This window comes from Heteronotia binoei, chromosome 2, assembly GCF_032191835.1.
Source record: "Heteronotia binoei isolate CCM8104 ecotype False Entrance Well chromosome 2, APGP_CSIRO_Hbin_v1, whole genome shotgun sequence".
In the NCBI taxonomy this organism is placed as follows: Eukaryota; Metazoa; Chordata; class Lepidosauria; order Squamata; family Gekkonidae; genus Heteronotia; species Heteronotia binoei.
Window position 1 is genome coordinate 55,098,590 of NC_083224.1, and position 17,184 is coordinate 55,115,773.

Consider the following 17,184-nt stretch of genomic DNA (forward strand, 5'->3'; position numbering starts at 1 on the left):
CTGAAGTCAACTAGGGACAGGGCTTTTTCGATCACAGCCCCTTGCTGGTGGAACCAATTGCCGGAGGTGAGGGCCCTGCGGGACCTTGGGCAGTTCCGCAGGGCCTGTAAGACAGTCCTCTTCCGGTTGGCATACAACTGACTGACATCTGAATATCAGAATATTTGAATATCGGAATATCTGAATACCTGAATAGCTGAATTTTAAGAAGACTAGCATAGCACGCTGACAATTGTGTTTTATTTTACTGTGTAAATTATTAATGTATTTTAATTTTTGATTTATTGTTAGAATTTTGTGTTGTGAGCTGCCCTGAGCACGCTTCGGTGGGGTAGGGCGGGATATAAATCGAAATAAATAAATAAATAAATAAATAAATAAAAACTGGAAGTCCGATTTCTCACTAACTTTACGCCACTCTCATGCTCCTCTTCTCTGCGGAGCTTCTGTTGAATTTCACACTATCTGCCCCAGGGCTGCAACTTGTTTCGCCTTTTTCACATGGCAAACAGAAACTGGTTTTTAGAGGATCTTGTTTCCTGCACGAAAGAGGCAGAACTAGTTGCTGACCCAGGGCAGATAGTGTGAAATCCAACAGAAGCCCCAAAGAGAAGAGGAGAGTGAGAGCAGCATAAGGCTAGTGAGAAATCGGTTGAAGTTTTACAAGAAGGAACAAAAAAAAGCTGTCAGTAAAAGGTGGGTTAAATGAGAATCTGAAAAGTGAATTGCTAAAAGGATTTAAGGAAGTAATTGGGCCACCAGAAAACAAAGAAGCAGAAGAATTGCTAATGAAAGTTAGGAAGATTCCAGAAAAGCTGAATGAATTATTTGCACCTGTGCAAGACATAGGAGGTTACCTGCTCTAGAATCACTATTCTCAGGGAGAGTACTTCTTTTTGATGCACTTTCTCACACAGAATGTTCAGTGTTGAGATACATAGCAATATATCTAGTTCTCAATGTGACCAAACCCATGGAAACACAATCTGGAAATAGGAGCCATGAACAGACAAGACAGATCTTTCTACAAACCTGAAAACAGCCCCAGGTTTGCAGAAAAATCTGAAATCTTAAAACATACACACACACAATATAGGGTTAACCCCCCTCCCCAAATAATAAAAGCAGTGTCTGTAGCCTTCTATAACAAATGCGCTCTGTGGTTGTTGCTAGGCAACCACAACAGTATTGCTAGAGTTCAAGGGTTGGTTTCTGTCACTAGGCAGGGAAGGGGACAGGGTCCTTTCCAGGCCACATTTGGGCCAGCAGCAGCTACTGTGTGACCTACCACCCAATCTGCATGACTCCCCAGGCTCAGCTGCTTACTACCGTTAAACAGCAGTCACATGACAAAAGCCAGAGTAGTGTAGTGGTTAGAGTGTCAGACTAGGATCTGGGTGACACAGCTTTGAATCCCATCTCTATTTGGAATTGCACTGGGTAACCTTGAGCCAGTCATGCACACTCAGCCTAACTTACCTCCCAGAGTTGTTGTGAGGCTACGCTAGAGAAAAGGAAAATGATGTAAGCTGTTCTGGGTTCTCACAATGGAAACAGGCAGGATATAAATGAAGGAAATAAATAATAAATAGATCTGAAATTTGGGGCAGATAAGAGGTAAATTGGTGCATGGGTGAGATGGAAGGAAGCAAGGAAACGTAAGGATATGGGGGCTGACACAGGAGAGAAGAAACAATGTGGTGAGGGGGACAGAGGGAAAGAAACGTCCCCCGCAAGTCATCTCAGGTTACCCAATGGAAAACTGGGCCCAGTCCAGATCGGCAGCTGGCACTGTACAACTGGACCAGGTCCCAATCAATGGCCAGTATCACACAACAGAGTTTTCCTGCGGAGAGACTGCCAGCAGAAGAGAAGGAAAGAAAGCTAAGAACAGAGGGGCAGATAAAGATAGGTTGGCTGGTGGGTAGGAAGGAAAGGAAGTAGCAGGAAAAGGGGAGAGGCTATGGTTATTTGGTTTGCTATGCCAATAAAGGTTGTGATGATGAGAGGCTATGGTGACTACCAGAGAAGGGACACAAGAAACAATGGGGGAGGGGAAAATAGGATGCCCCACCACAAGTCCTTGTAGGGGCTCTGCTTCTTTATATCCAGACTCTTGAGAACAATAAAAAGGCCATCACAGTGAATCTGATATGGCTCCATCAACATAAATAATACCCAATATAACAAAATGTTGTCCTATAATTTAAACTGTGGAATTGATCCATTTATGATCTAGCTGCAAATCACCAAGAAATAACAGTCAAGCTAAACATTACATGTAGTTCATCATACTTTTCTCTAATTTATCTCACACCAAGGAAAGAAAGGATATTGCTTTTTGTTATTTATATTCTGTAGCTCTGTAACAATTATAAGCAATAATAAGCTGTATTTCCTTCTTTCAACTTCTTTTCTCCCAAGGAAGAGATGGAATTTAGAATGGAAGTCCAGCAGTACAGCAAGGCACTGCTTAACCATTCTGATCCCATTTGCTCAAAATCAAATGCTTTTTCCAACAAGGAGAAAATGAGTTTGGAAATGAGGAGCTGTGTGAATGAATGGTTGGCAGAGAAGAGGTTAAGTAGCTCTTTTCTCCTACCACCAAGATTCCAACTTCCCATAAGTTCTTTTCCTTGAGAAAAAAAAATGTTTGGGAAAAAGCATCATGGAATTACACATAATGTGCACTCCCTTAATCAATTTTTCTTTGCTAAGTCTTCTTCCTGTTTGCTCAGGCCTCCAAACGCTTAAGTGGAAAATAATGCTTTCCTGCTTGAAACAAATGGCTCCCAAGTAACCTTCTGCAAGCTAAGCATTCTGTTGTGAAGGAGGTGTAAACACAAATCCAGTTATGGTTCAGTTTTAGTCCTTCATGTCTCTGCAAGCTATGAGAACCAATGTAAATGTCAAAACAAAATTTCAAATTAACACAGTTCTGCATCATCTTACTGAGCTAACAAAATCTAAATAATGGCATTAATAGTTCCATCTAACAGCAAGGAACAAGAGCAGAAAATTCTTCTTACCCAGTGGTAGTTGGCATGTATTATCACAATATGAGAGCTCCGGATAGTAATTATTGCCCCATATCCACACCAACTTTGTGCTGTTTGCAGCCTTTAAATAATGTAAATTCATCAGCTTTATGAATGCTTTTGATGAAGTGAGTTCTGACTCATGAAAGCATATGAAGGAATAAAATGTGTTACTCTCTAAAATGACAATGGACTCAGGTTTTATTTTCTTTCTACTGACTTACACAACTACTCATGCAGAATTATCATTAATAAGTATAAACATCTTGTCAATTATACTTCATCATGGTAGGTACCTCAGGAGCCAAGAAATGGAATAAAAATTAGTAATATATAAAGAAAAAAAGTAATCTATGTACAAAAGTACCTGAACTGTCTTTCTCTAAGGTAATGGTGTTTCAACAGCACAAGGGACCTTCAAGTAAACTTCTGAACGGGCTTAATGCCAGGTTTCATGGGCTGGAAGCAGGAATTTGGGCTTATTCACCACAAAGTTTGTATCATTTTACAGGGATAGTATTAATAATTCTGGAGTCCTTGGCAAAAATCCAGGCTAGGGGCCCTGAACCATTACAACCACCATCACCTACCAGGGCCACCCTATGGCCAATCAAGGAGTGGTCGTTGCCCTATGTGGAACAGCTGGAAGCCATTACCCTTGGCAGAAGTCAGCTGCTTGAGACTTAGACGGTAACTTCCGTGATCCCGGCTTTGAATGCCACATGAGAGACAGTTCTTGGGAGAAATGGTAGTTCTTTTAATCAATTGGGATATTTTATGGGATCAAGTGGGTCCCTTTTGCTCACATAACCAATACTTCAATACCTTTGTTTAATTTTTAAAAAATATTTAGGCAGTAAGTCATTCCTGATTTATTAGGTAATATCCATCCAGTTTTCTATGATGTTAGGTTTCACTTCTGCTACTAATTCCACAGGAGCAGCCCCGCTAATTTGTTGCAACAAACATAAACAGAACTATTGGGGCACCTTAAAGACTAAAGTAATGTATGCTTTTGAAGACTACAGCCCAGAGGTGGACTCCAGTCTGCAAAAACTTATGCAAGAATAAAATGTCAGTCTTTAAGATGACAAAACATTCTCATTTATTTCTGCTGCTGGTTTACCACAACTAAGTAAGTAAGTAAGTAAATTTTTATTTATACCCCGCCCTCCCCGCCAAAGCAGGCTCAGGGCAGCTTACAGAGCATGATACGAAATCATGATATCACAATAACAGATAAAATCAGTCAACAATAAAAATACAAATATAAATTAATTTTTAAAAGTTAAAACAATACAGTGGTGCTACAGTCTCTATTTATCCGGCAGCGTAATATTTATTCTGGTTACATCTTAAAGGCTTCTTGGAAGAGGGCAGTTTTGCAGGCCCTGCGGAACTAGTTGAGGTCCCGCAAGACCCGCACCTCCTCCGGCAGCTGATTCCACCATTGGGGGGCTTTTATAGAGAAGGCCAGCTCCCTAGTTGTTTTAAGTTTATTAATTTTTAAGGTTTTATCTGTTTTTAAATGTTTAATTCCTTACATGTTTAAATATTGTTTAATTTTTGTGTCGGATTTATTGTTGGAAGCCGCCCTGAGCCACTTGTGGGAAGGGCGGGATATAAATTCTAAATAAACAAAAAATAAATAAAAAAGTTGGCCTCCTTAGGCCCAGGAATTTCCAAGAGATTTTGTGTGCTGGAACGCAGTGCTCTCTGGGAAACATATGGGGAGAGGCGGTCCCTGAGGTAGGCAGGTCCTCGGCCATATAGGGCTTTATAGGTGATAACCAGCACCTTGCAACGAACCCGGTATATGATTGGCAGCCAGTGCAATTCCCACCGGGGTAGTCCCACTAGTAGCCTGGCTGCTGCGTTCTGCACCAGCTGCAGTTTCCGCGTTCGGTACAGGGGCAGCCCCATGTAGAGGGCATTACAGTAGTCCAATCTCGAGGTGACCGTCGCATGGATCACTGTTGCCAGGTCGCCTCGCTCCAAGAAGCGGTCCAACTGCCTCGCCCGTCTAAGATGAAAAAAGGCGGATTTGGGAGTGGCCGCTATCTGGGCCTCCACTGTCAAGGAGGACTCCAGTAGCACTCCCAAGCTCCTGACTTACCGCATCCCGTCAAAAGCTGGAAGGGGAATCCCCCCTTCTGGGGCGCTGCGGCCCAGGCAAAGGACCTCTGTCTTCGCTGGGTTCAATTTCAACCCACTCAGCTTGATCCAATCAGCAACGGCTTGCAATGCTGCTCCTCATGTCAAGACAAAATGTCTCTTGGCTATACTTAGAAGAGCATTGGGAAATTCGTAACTATCCCATGGCAAGTAGGCAATGGAAGGATGGCCTTTGTCCTGTTTTCACCTAAACTGCCCTGCAACACATTCAAATTAGGCAACATTTAAAGTAAGACTTGCTTACTGAAAATGGGCCTTGCCAGAGTATAATAAAATGTGAAATGGAAAATGAGTAATCTTTTTAGCAGAGATCTCACACATGCATTTACCAGTGGTAAGTGTATCTTTTATCCTGCTCAGCATGTTTGTGGTGATGGCCACAAACTGAGATATATGTCCATCTTATCTGACCTAGCAATGATGTTTAGGGCCAGGTTGCCAGGCTTGGCAACTGGTGGGAGAGTTGAGGGAGGGGAGATGAGGGGCATAATGTCAGCTATGTTGCTACATCACTTCCAGTGAAAACCTGGACGTGACATAGAGAAGCTCTAGGATTCACTGGAAACTCCTTTCTGACAATTCCTTCGGTTCCCCTACATAACTTCTGGTTTTCCCCCAGAAGTAATATAATGATGCAGCTGACATCACTGGGGTTTTTTTCTCCCCTTCTCTCAGAACAGCAGTATACAAAGCAGGCTGCCCCCAATGGGAGGCCTCCCTCCATAGCAGGAAGCCTAGCAGCCCTAGTTCAGAAGATACTATGAAGCAATCACCCCCATGCATTCAGACCACCTCTAAAACTCAAAATCTGGTGGCAACGGCTATTTTTCCACATGAAGTAGAGGCAAGTTTCCCCCCCCCCCCCGCTGTGTCTAAGCGCCCCAGAAGTTCATCTGGATTTCAGAGACAAGACAAAGTCCTGCCAACAACTGTTTGCACCTTCCTATGGTGTAAACATGGCCTTTTGATATTAAGTTTCTCTGAAAAGAGACCACCATCTTCTGATGCCAGCAGATGGTTTCACTTCACTTTGCCCTGAGCCTGTTACAACATTTCTACATGTTTGTCCCACACCAAACCCCAGATTATTCACAACCACCCACAACATCTGGCTTCCCAAATGTGTTGCAGCATGTTTTCAACATTTGCTCATGACATTCATCTGCTGAATTCTGTTCTCCGGAGCCATGAAGGAATTCTACATACAATCTAAATGCTTTTTAGTTATCTACAGTTGTATAAGATGCTATTTTGCTCCCCAAAGCAAACACAGAAGAAACAGAAATGATTCATTTTGGCTCCAGGAGCTGTTCAGTTACATTATCTTTATTTCTAGGGGGTTTTTTCTCTCTTTTTTAACAATAGGGCTCTGTTTGAAAGAACACCAGCCGTTGCAGGAAAATAATGTTCATTCTCCTTTAATACCAAAGTACCTTTCTTTCCATTTAAACAATGTAACAGTCTTACAGCCAAGATGTGCATGCTTCTACTACCAAGACCTTCATTACTTTCAAGCTGAATTACAATAATGCCTTCTTGGCTGCGTGCTTGAAAAAATCCCATTGTCAGATAACAGCTCATACAAAATTCAGGTGCTTGGATCATCCCTTGTACTCATGTTGGACTCAATACGACTCTGGTTTGGGAGGAGGGGAAGGATGATATATGTTGGTTCTTTATTCCATTAAACTTGAATATAACATTATACTGCTCTTTTTAAAATGGTACATGATAGTATCACTGTGCATCATGCTGAGAAAGGTGTTTAATATTAATCAGCATGTCCCCTGTAGTCCACTGATACCAGTCCCCTCTATATTTGCTCTTTCAGCATCACATATGCATTATATATATTAAAGTGCCATTTGAGAAAGCCCTATGATCAAGGAAGAAGAAACTTTATTGTCAGGGGGTGGGGGGAGAGACTGCTTCATTCATCCTGATCTTCTGCATTTCCTTAGTTAGGTTTCAGTTCTTATCTTTTCCATTCTAACTGTGCAAACATTAATGGGAAATATTGTTTAATCTAATATTTTCTTCTACCTGCTGATCTATACAATGTATTTATGTTATATTTCAGTGTTTCTGGATATATTTTCCATGCATAAGAGGGCAGATCTACACATGCAGAGGAGTGATGTGGAAATGAGGGGTAGAGCTTTGAGGCAGGAGAACAGACTGTATCACTTGTGTATTGTTTTTAAGAGTTTAATTGAAAAAGAGAGAATGTAAAAAAAAAAGATTCCCCGCAAGTAGGAAACTAACTAACTAACAAAAACAACAAAAAGTCTTGTAGGATGTGATTTTATAACCTCATGTGATTTTATAACCTCTTTTTACTGGAAATGTATATAAGACTTCAGACAATGCATATGCATATCCTTTCCCCCCCCCTTTAAACAAAATACTAGTGTTGAACTGCAGGAAATTATACATTTACTAGAATGGGAATATATTATTACAATCTGCAATAATACAGATAAAACCAAGGAAATAATTTGCTAATTCATCAATACTTGGAACTGATCCAAACTCACTCTGGATGATTCACTCTTTTACCTGGATCTTGCAATGTTATTTAACACACCAACATTCTGGAAAATGACAAACAATACCTTTGTTTGGGGATAGTAAAAAATATGAGAGATTGAGACAAGCCTTACTTGCTTAGCTCTGTTCCTTTGCTATGATATTGCTGAGGTTTGAGACATTTTTGGCCCACAGCAGGGGGAACTGCTGTGGGAGACACACATGTGCCATAATATTATTGACAGGCCACAAGATTTCCTATGGAAATCTTCATGAATACTTTTGAAAGACTAAGTGATATAATTGCATGCCATCACCTTGTACTACCCTGTTCATTCTTCCCCAATACCATTGCCCACATCCCAAGCTATGGTCATAAATGATGGCTGGGGTCAAAATAGACAAGATGTTGAGAAATCCTCCAGGTCTTCTTAATACTTCTGCAATCAAAATAAAATTAGAACAAGGCCCTTTGCAGGAAACATACTTGGTTCAGTTCACTTCCACTAACTTTGTTTAGCTGGGCACCCAAGCAGTCATGTTCCCAGTTGATGTTTATTACTGGGCAACCCCTGACACCCTGAATTATCTTCTATTATTTTCTCAATCTAACTACAGTTTTTAAAAAGGAGCCAAATTTGCTTTCAGTGCATTTCTTAGTTCTTCTCACAGAATGTCATATTTCTGCAGTTACTCAGTCCTTTCTCCACAATGGATCACATTTATCCTCAAAACAGTCATTCATGGCTGCTTTAACTCTTCCATTCATATCAGAAGATGCACGAAGCCGTATTATACTTGCATGACCCTTATGCTTTTTTATCTTAGTTATGGTTTGATAGTTGATTTCTGAGAACAAGAAAGCTTGTGTTGTAGATGTAAATGGGCTGGGCTGAATTCAACAATTGACTTGTTCAAGAATATTAGATCTTCCCTGCTTTGCTTCCAACGCTTCCCCTAAAAGCCATTCCTGACATCCAGAAAGTTTGTTCTTGGATTTATAACCACATGGGTCAGTGGCAGGCAGCCAACAGAGGAAAGTGGACAAAAAGTGCTCCTTTATCCCATTTCCGCCAGCGGAGTTCCATTGCTGAAAGAGACAGGAATATGCAATTTTGCCCCTCCCTCTGATGCTGCAGCATACATGGCTACTCCTCCATTCAGGTCCCTGGGAATTAATTTTCCCAAGGTCAGAAACAGTTTCTGCAGGAACAAGAAAACAGAGAAAACTCACAACCTTCAGTGCCTTCTGCCTATGTATTGCTGAATCCAACCTATTTGTGTGCTTCATTCAATATTTGATGTTTTCATACAATGGGACATAATCAGGTGTTTTGTAAAGTGTCAATACAGTAGAAGAAGAAGAAGAATTGCAGATTTATACCCCACCCTTCTCTCTGAATCAAATACTCAGAGTGGCTTACAATCTCCTATATCTTCTCCCCCCACAACAGACACCCTGTGAGGTGGGTGGAGTTTAGGGTTCTCACAGCAGCTGCCCTTTCAAGGACAACCTCTGGCAGAGCTATGGCTGACCCAAGACCATTCCAGCAGCTGCAGCTGAAGGAGTGGGGAATCAAACCCAGTTCTGCCAGATAAGAGTTCGCATACTTAACCACTACACTAAACTGGCTCTCAGTATATCATGTTAGAATAATTCCCAGGTATTGCTACTTTAGGCCATGTAAATCTGGCGCATTTATGATGTCAAAAAGGCAAGTGGAAATATACAGTATATTACAATTACCATCAAAAAACTAACATAGAGAAGCCATTTTAGTAAATGATGAAGCAGGGTAAATGATAAAGGAATACTACTAGAGCATTGCTTAAGACTAATCAGAGAAGGTGGACATTTCAGCTGTTTGCAACCAGTCTGATTCAGCTATTTAAAACGATTGTTCTAGAATTGCAGAGAGCAGGTCAAAACAAGGAAACAATTACTCTCCCTTTCAATTTTTCTGTCTTTGTAACAATGAAACTTCTCACGTGCTCCACCCTCCTAAACTAAATACCACTGCCCACACTGTCTCCTTCTATTACACAGTAATTTATTAATTCTCTTTCTTTTCCAGAAATGACCCAACTCAAGAACTAAAAACAACTCAACCGTGTCCTGTTCTATAGCCAGTCCTGAGATCAATCGTCCTGTTTAGAGCAACAGTGGACTGTGTTGCATGCTTTTCAGAAAGACCACTCAAGGAAGCTAAGATAGAGAATCATAAGAGATGTGGCTATGACAGAAACAGCAATTGTATCATTACTAACAGAAAACAAAATCCTCTTAACAGTTTATAAAAAAAGAACCATCAAATGTCTTCTGGAATGAAGTAGTCTTAAGCAATTTCCAGGAGATGAAAGTGTTGTAGCAGGGCAAATTTCCCAGAGCAGGAACTCCATGATCTGAGAGCCACCACTGAAAAGGCCCTGCTTTATGCATTTACCACTGTCAGCTCTTTCAGTGAAGGCACGCAGAATAGGCAGTAGTACACGTAAACAGGGTCATATGGACAGAAGCTAACCTTCATGTATTCTGGTCCCGTTCAGTGCTTTAAAGGTTAATGCCAATGGGTCTGGTAACAGATCAGCAGCTAGTATAACCAGCATATGAGAGTAATATGATAGCTGTGGTGGGTTCTACTTAGAATCGTCTCAGTTTTTTCACCAGTTGATGTTAGCATATATTTTACAAAGAGCATGTTACAGTAATCCAACCAAAACATTTTTCACTGTGGTGAGGTCAGCCCATTCTTGCCATAGTTGGCAAACTGGCTTAAATTGGTGCTATGTGCTCCTGGAAAACTTTGCATCCTACTGTTCAAGAAAAAAGTCCACTGTGAACCTGATCCTTCAGCCTGTCCGGAGCAGGCTGTAAACAGAATCCTGTATCAGCTTTATCTTTGAACAACAGCACATCCATCTTGTCTGGATTAAGTTTCAGCTTTCTTATCATATCCTGCCTTCACTGCTTACAAACACTAATAAATACAACTGTTGAATTGGACTCTAATGTACTGTGAGGTTTTGCTACAATAATGTGACAGCTGAATCTGATGCTTAGCTACTCCAGTCTAAACACACTGAAATCTATATATACTTAAACTGGCGTAACTCTTCATAACATTCCATGGTGTATCTATTAGTCTATAGGATTCCAGAAATGCGTGCAGGTTGTGTTGTGAGCTGCATTGGACATCTTTTTGCAAAGTGTACAATTCAAATATTTGGAATTTTTTTCACATAAATGATTCAAATAAAGAAATAAATCTTTGGACAGGCAAATGCTGCCTGTTCCCTGACATATCATGGGATTACATATGCCTTCCTAAAAATTGTACTCTACAGCATCTGAATATTAAAAGAAGATACACTGGTATATCTTCTCTGGAGGCTCATTCCAGCACCTCAAGGATACTGCAGAGTAGAAGGCATACATACACCCAGGACTGGTATTCATGGCATGCTTCAGTAATATCTTTATCGAGGAAAATTATACACTTATGTTCATATGTTCGTACACCTTCATAAACCTGTAGTAGGCAGTATTGTTGCGCAGATTTAGGAAGGTTTTGTATTTATAATTTCCCTTGATATAAATATCAAAAAGCATCAGCACTACCATGCTTCATGCTTGACCTTATAACGTATGCTTTTGCATCATTTTATGACTTTCAGATTATCCCTTTTTTTTGTGTTTCTGCTAAGAAGGTCATGCTCATCCCTGCTGCTCTTCTGGTCTCTGGAGTCAGCAAAGCTCTGTGCAGGGACCTACCCTCTGATTTTATTATGGCAGGGAAAGCTTAGAGCAACAGATGCTCTCTGAGGTATGCATGCAGGTCCAATCCTAGGTTCAATCCTAGTCTGTAATCTGTGAAGACCGCTGCAGGTCTTTTTTTTTTTTTTACAGTGTACACATTTCATAGAATTGGGGCAATTACCACAGTTCCACAAAGAGCTTCCATGGCATACATCTATACTATATTTTTAAAAAGGCATGTCGCTCTCATAACTCCCAAGGAAGAAGGTAGCAGAAGGCAACATGTTTTCACTTCCACTATAATGTATGAAGTGGCCTCCCCTATTTCAGTTTGTTATGCAGTTCCATGTTGCTGCAACTTTGTCTGATTAGGGAAGGAAGGAAAAGTATTTGCATTTCTGCCTCCTGTTCAAGACCCATGTTCCCATGAAGTGAAAGTCAATGTATCTACTGGGTGCTACAGGCTTTGCACCAGGTTCCCAAACCAACAAACTGCTGAAGTAATTTTGGTTTTTTTTCCAATGTACTGTGTGCTTGTCACATCCTTTTAGCAAACCCTATTATTCTAAAGGGATCCTGGATTCTGAATGCATTTTGCAGCTATTAGCTGGCCTGATTTGGTGATCAGTCTTCAGTATGGGAAGAAGGTGTTCGTCTGCCTGTAGTTCAGTTTTATTTTATAAACAGTCTTCTACTGACATCTTATTGCAATCCATATCAAATGGGATTTTTCAAGGGAAACAGCACACTGAATCTGCCAAAATGTTTATAGTGCATTGTATAACCTGCAGTACCAAGAAAAAGCTTAGCCTGGTTTACAACAATACACAGTAGTCTCTAGTATCCTCATTAGGTCCTAATTATGCTATTATTTATGTTTACATTATTGGTTGTTTACCAAACATAGTTCTATTGCAATGGCCAATGCCTCATAACTAGCAAAACTATTGTGATTATAAAATGAGTGCTCTAAATGCTATTTATTAACAGATAAACCTTGTGTAACCCTGCATGAGGACATTTAATAGCAAGAACACTACTTCAAAATCCCATTTTAAATAAGTCACCCAGACAGCTGTGCCTTTATAAAACACATTACAGCAGCACTCAGAGCCCATATGGCTCAGGGATATATACAAATTATACAATTTCTGCCATCTGATCAAATGAGAGGGACATTTTGACCCCAGAAATGAGTCAAATGCAAGTTGTAATTCAGCACCCAACAGAGGACATGGCGGTAATGCATCTTGACATCTGATCAAGCAACCTGACCATTTGACCCCATCTTCAGCCCCCAAGAGTGGCAAAGTACTGTATGTCTTGTGGCTCCCTGCAGACTAAAATGTACAGAAAGTTAAGGTATGAGATACAGTGATACATACAGATGCTGATTTATACATAAATATGTAAGCATCAAGGATACAAATATTCATGCATGCAGATGCAGATGCACAAACAGACACAAAAAACCCCTCAAAACAAGATTTATGGTACCTTAAAAGCTAAATATCTTCATCAGGTGTAAAAATGCATGATTCTTTAATTCTCCTTAAAGCTCGATCTGCATGGTTTTACCTGTCAATGACATCTTGTCTTTGCCCTGAAACAATTTTGCTCTTACTGCTGCTTCAAGAAGGTAAAGTATTTCATACAGAATCACCTCCACTACATCCCGGCTGGAAGTTTATACTGACTGATTGGTTGGCTGGTCAATTGGCCTTATTAGATGGATCGAGCCAGGCTTTCTGCAGGAGAAAAATGAAGAAAGAATCCTCACTGACCACTAACGAAGGCAAAGCTGGGGGTATTGGGATCTGCATGGGCAAAAGTGATGTGAGATGGGGGCTGTGCTAAGAAAGAGAACTGGCTGAAAAAGTGAAAAAGCTGGCTGGATCCAGCTCACAGTCTGCCCCTCCCAAGACTCCTGTTGTCCTCCAGTAAGTAAGTAGATTCTTTATGGGGAAGCTTCCCAACTACTACTATTAAGAATTAGTTAATTATTTATTGTATGGCATTGTGAGCAGTATAGCCAGGAGATCCTAAGATTGTCTGGCAGTCAAAAGTTCCAGCTCTTTTAGTGCTATGCAGCACTAAGTGGTGAGTTAGACTTGTTTAAGACAAGAGACATTTCAGAGGTGGTTTGCCACTGCCTGCCTCTGCATCATGACCAGGTATTCCTTGCAGGTTGCCCTTCCAAATATTAGCCTATGCCAACCCTGCTTAGTTTCTGAGATCTGATGAGACTGGACTAGCCTGGGCTATCCAGGTCAGGGTACTAAGAATTAGTATTCTTAACCAACGTATTCATCCATACCTAACTCGCACTAGCAGCAGAAATTATTCCCTACTGCCGACTCATTCTAAGCCACCCGCACATCTAACAAAAATTAGCAAAATATCAGCACCCAGGAAAAGGCACATTTAAAAAGAAAATAACAAGGCTGTCATATATTTCAAACACTTACACCATGAAAAAATGGCTCCAATTCCAAATTGCTAGGGTACTTTTGGTAACAACCACCATGTTTCTACTTTTGCATATTGTGAACACTGGTGTTAAAAACCACTGAGTATGTAGAATTTTCAGAGTTCAGTGCAAACACTGTCAGAACACTGCTTGGAAAATAACTATGTTTTGCCTAACAATAGCTCTGTATCTGTTCAAATTTGGTCTGAAACACCTTCCCAATGGTACGTGTCATTCTTACATGGCTGTAATTTCCTTGATTTCTGTTCTTTCAGCCTTGATTTATACAAAGAGACACAGAGTGGGCAAGACAGTGGGGGGAAATCAGGATCCTTGTTTATCTTAGTGGATGCTATCACAGAAATACAATCACATGTCCATTCATTTCAACAGCAATAATGCAGGAGGAGTTGATTTTTCCTCTCCAGCATGTGCATGGAAAGGACTGAGCAATCACCTTAAACAAACAGACCAAACGTTCTCTGAGTTTTGGATCCAAAATGCATTTAACTCCTTGTATTACAAACCTATGAAACGTTTTGAAAACCATCCACTTCACATAATGCAACATGCCTGTCCAAGTATTTATCGTTTTAACACTTAAACATAAAGCAACTTGCAGATCAAGATACATTCCAAGTGTCATTTGCTCACTTTGCCAAGCCTGTCTACTGCAAAGATTCTGTAAATCCTTGGTTTCACTGACTTCTTGTTCTCTATACCAGCAGTGTAGTGGCTAGAATGCCAGAATGTAGTGGCTAGAATACCCATGCTCAAAAATCCCTACTCTGCCATGAAGCTCACTGAGTGGCTTTGGGCCACTCACTCAGCCTTTCAGCCTAGCCTGTGTCACAGCAGTGTTGTGAGAATAAAATGGCAGAAGGGGAGTTATGTATGTCAGCACCTTAAACAACAGGTGGAATGAAAATCTAACAGAAATACATTATGCTCACAGAATGAGCTAGAATATGAAAAGCTCTGGCCTTGTACCCTACTTTAATGTAAGACACCCTGGGAACTATAAATTTGCCACTATGACAGCAGGTTATAAACGTACTGAAGAAATAATTGTGTGTTGATTTATCAACAAAGGTAATAAAACAATCAAGCTACTCACTAACCAAACTAACCAAACTGTTATTCAGTGGAAAAACTCTGCATGAACTCTCTATAATCCTGAATCAACCACTGAGATCTATCACTTCTTCTCTGCCAAGTATTCTCATTCTCATTCTATTCTCTGAACAGTTTCATTGTCCTCCCTCCCATTTGGGGCAGGGAGATCTTACTCAAGGTAGAAAAAGAAGACTGGGGAGAAGAGAGATGGGAGGGATGGTAGCTCAGTGGTAGAGCATCTGCCTCATAAGCAGAAGGTCCCAGGTTCAATCCCCAGCATCTCCAACTAAAAAGGGTCCAGACAAGTAGGCATGAAAAACCTCAGCTTGAGACCCCGGAAAGCCACTGTCAGTCTGAGTAGACAATACTGACTTTGATGGACTAAGGGTCTGATTCAGTATATGGCAGCTTCATATGTTCGTATGTACTATTGCACTTCATTAAGAAAGCAATCCTAAGAAGGTCTACTTAGAATCCTTTTCAGGTATATCCTGTGAGACTTAAGCCCAGGAACAAGTTCTTAGGACTGCACAGTAAAAATTTCTCCCAATAAAATTATACCCATTTCTACATTATTTTCATTTCAAATAAGTGCAGAGCATGCAAGAACATTGGTGATGCATGTACATAATTTAGATTCTTGTGTGTTTTTTTAAAGAGAGAAAATTGATTAGGGTGAAGAATGATGCCCTGCCAACTTTATTAGACACAATAGATCTCTCACTCATCTCTGGGGTCAAATGGCCATGGCTGTTTGATCACATGTCAAGTTCCATTAATACCGATGCCCCTTTTGGGGATTACATTACATTTTGCATTTGACTCATTGTTAGGGTCAAATGCCCTCCTGATTTGATTGAACAACAGGAATTATTTTCATGAAGCAGTTGTGTGCTGCTGTGACTAAGAGTCTGTCAGCATTTCTATTATGCTATATGCCTTTGGTGTTCATGGGATTATTTCTCCATTCAGACAGCTTCTGGCAACACAGCTAGATGTCAATTCCAGAACTACATCTTTTAAAATAAGTTCAGCGGGAATGGATGATTAGTTTTCTTGTAGCCTGGTTTTAAATAAGTTTACTTGAGTATAAATTCTACTTATTCCAAATTGAACTTACTTCCAAAGGACTGTTTGTATTGTATTGCCTTTTTTAATATCTTTCAATCAGTATTATATGCATTACTGACATACACTCCACATGATGGAACTGAAAAGTTGGCAAAAGGTGCATTGTCAGAATGCATAATTTTTAAAATCAAAGATCTCTCACAGATCTAGGGTATAAAACTGAGATCAGCAAAACTAGCTGTTCCCATCTGTATAGGATGTCCAGGCTATAACTTGCTAATGGGGACATCACTGCCTAGAATGTATTTTATGTACATCAGATCATAATACCTGCTGGCAAGACACTGGTTGGATTCTGATCCAGGACCAGAAACTGAATACACAGCAACAGTTCACTGAATCATTAGGGATTGTAGAATCTTTCGAGCTCAAGTGCCGTCCGTGTTCTACTGGAGAAAGTTTTTCTTCCAGACGTTTCGTTCTCGGCTGCGGAGAACATCCTCAGTGGCGTTGCAGCCGGAGCAGGCGCTCTGACCTTCTTGGCTGCTGTGCATTGAGTGAGGCCAGGGCTGCTGGAGAGCTGCTATTTCTAGGCTGGAGGGGGTGTGGTGAAAGGGAAACAGGTTTGTGGATGTGCCCATTGTTTGGTGGGGCTTCCTGGAAGGGTAGTGGAAGCCCCACCAAACAATGGGCACATCCACAAACCTACTGCCCTTTCACCACACCTCCTCCAGCCTAGAAATAGCAGCTCTCCAGCAGCCCTGGCCTCACTCAATGCACAGCAGCCAAGATGGTCAGAGCGCCTGCTCCGGCTGCAATGCCACTGAGGATGTTCTCCGCAGCCGAGAACGAAATGTCTGGAAGAAAAACTTTCTCCAGTAGAACACAGCACTTGAGCCCGAAAGATTCTACAATCCCTAATGATGTTACCAGCCGTGAAAACCTGAAATCTTTGAGTTCACTGAATGCTGGCACCTACTCAAGAAACAGACATATGCGAAGTACTCTTGTTGTGTGTATTGATCCTG

The 17,184-nt window shown here is 40.9% G+C and overlaps 1 protein-coding gene and 1 non-coding gene across 5 annotated transcripts in view; one reads left to right on the plus strand and one right to left on the minus strand.

The window, feature by feature from the left end:
- TOX2 (TOX high mobility group box family member 2) overlaps nucleotides 1-17,184 on the minus strand; it is a 351,639-nt gene that overhangs the window by 207,998 nt on the left and 126,457 nt on the right. The gene's annotated exons all lie outside the window — the stretch shown is intronic.
- TRNAM-CAU (transfer RNA methionine (anticodon CAU)) lies at nucleotides 15,296-15,370 on the plus strand. Its single transcript has one exon. It is a non-coding gene; the product is annotated as a tRNA-Met (tRNA).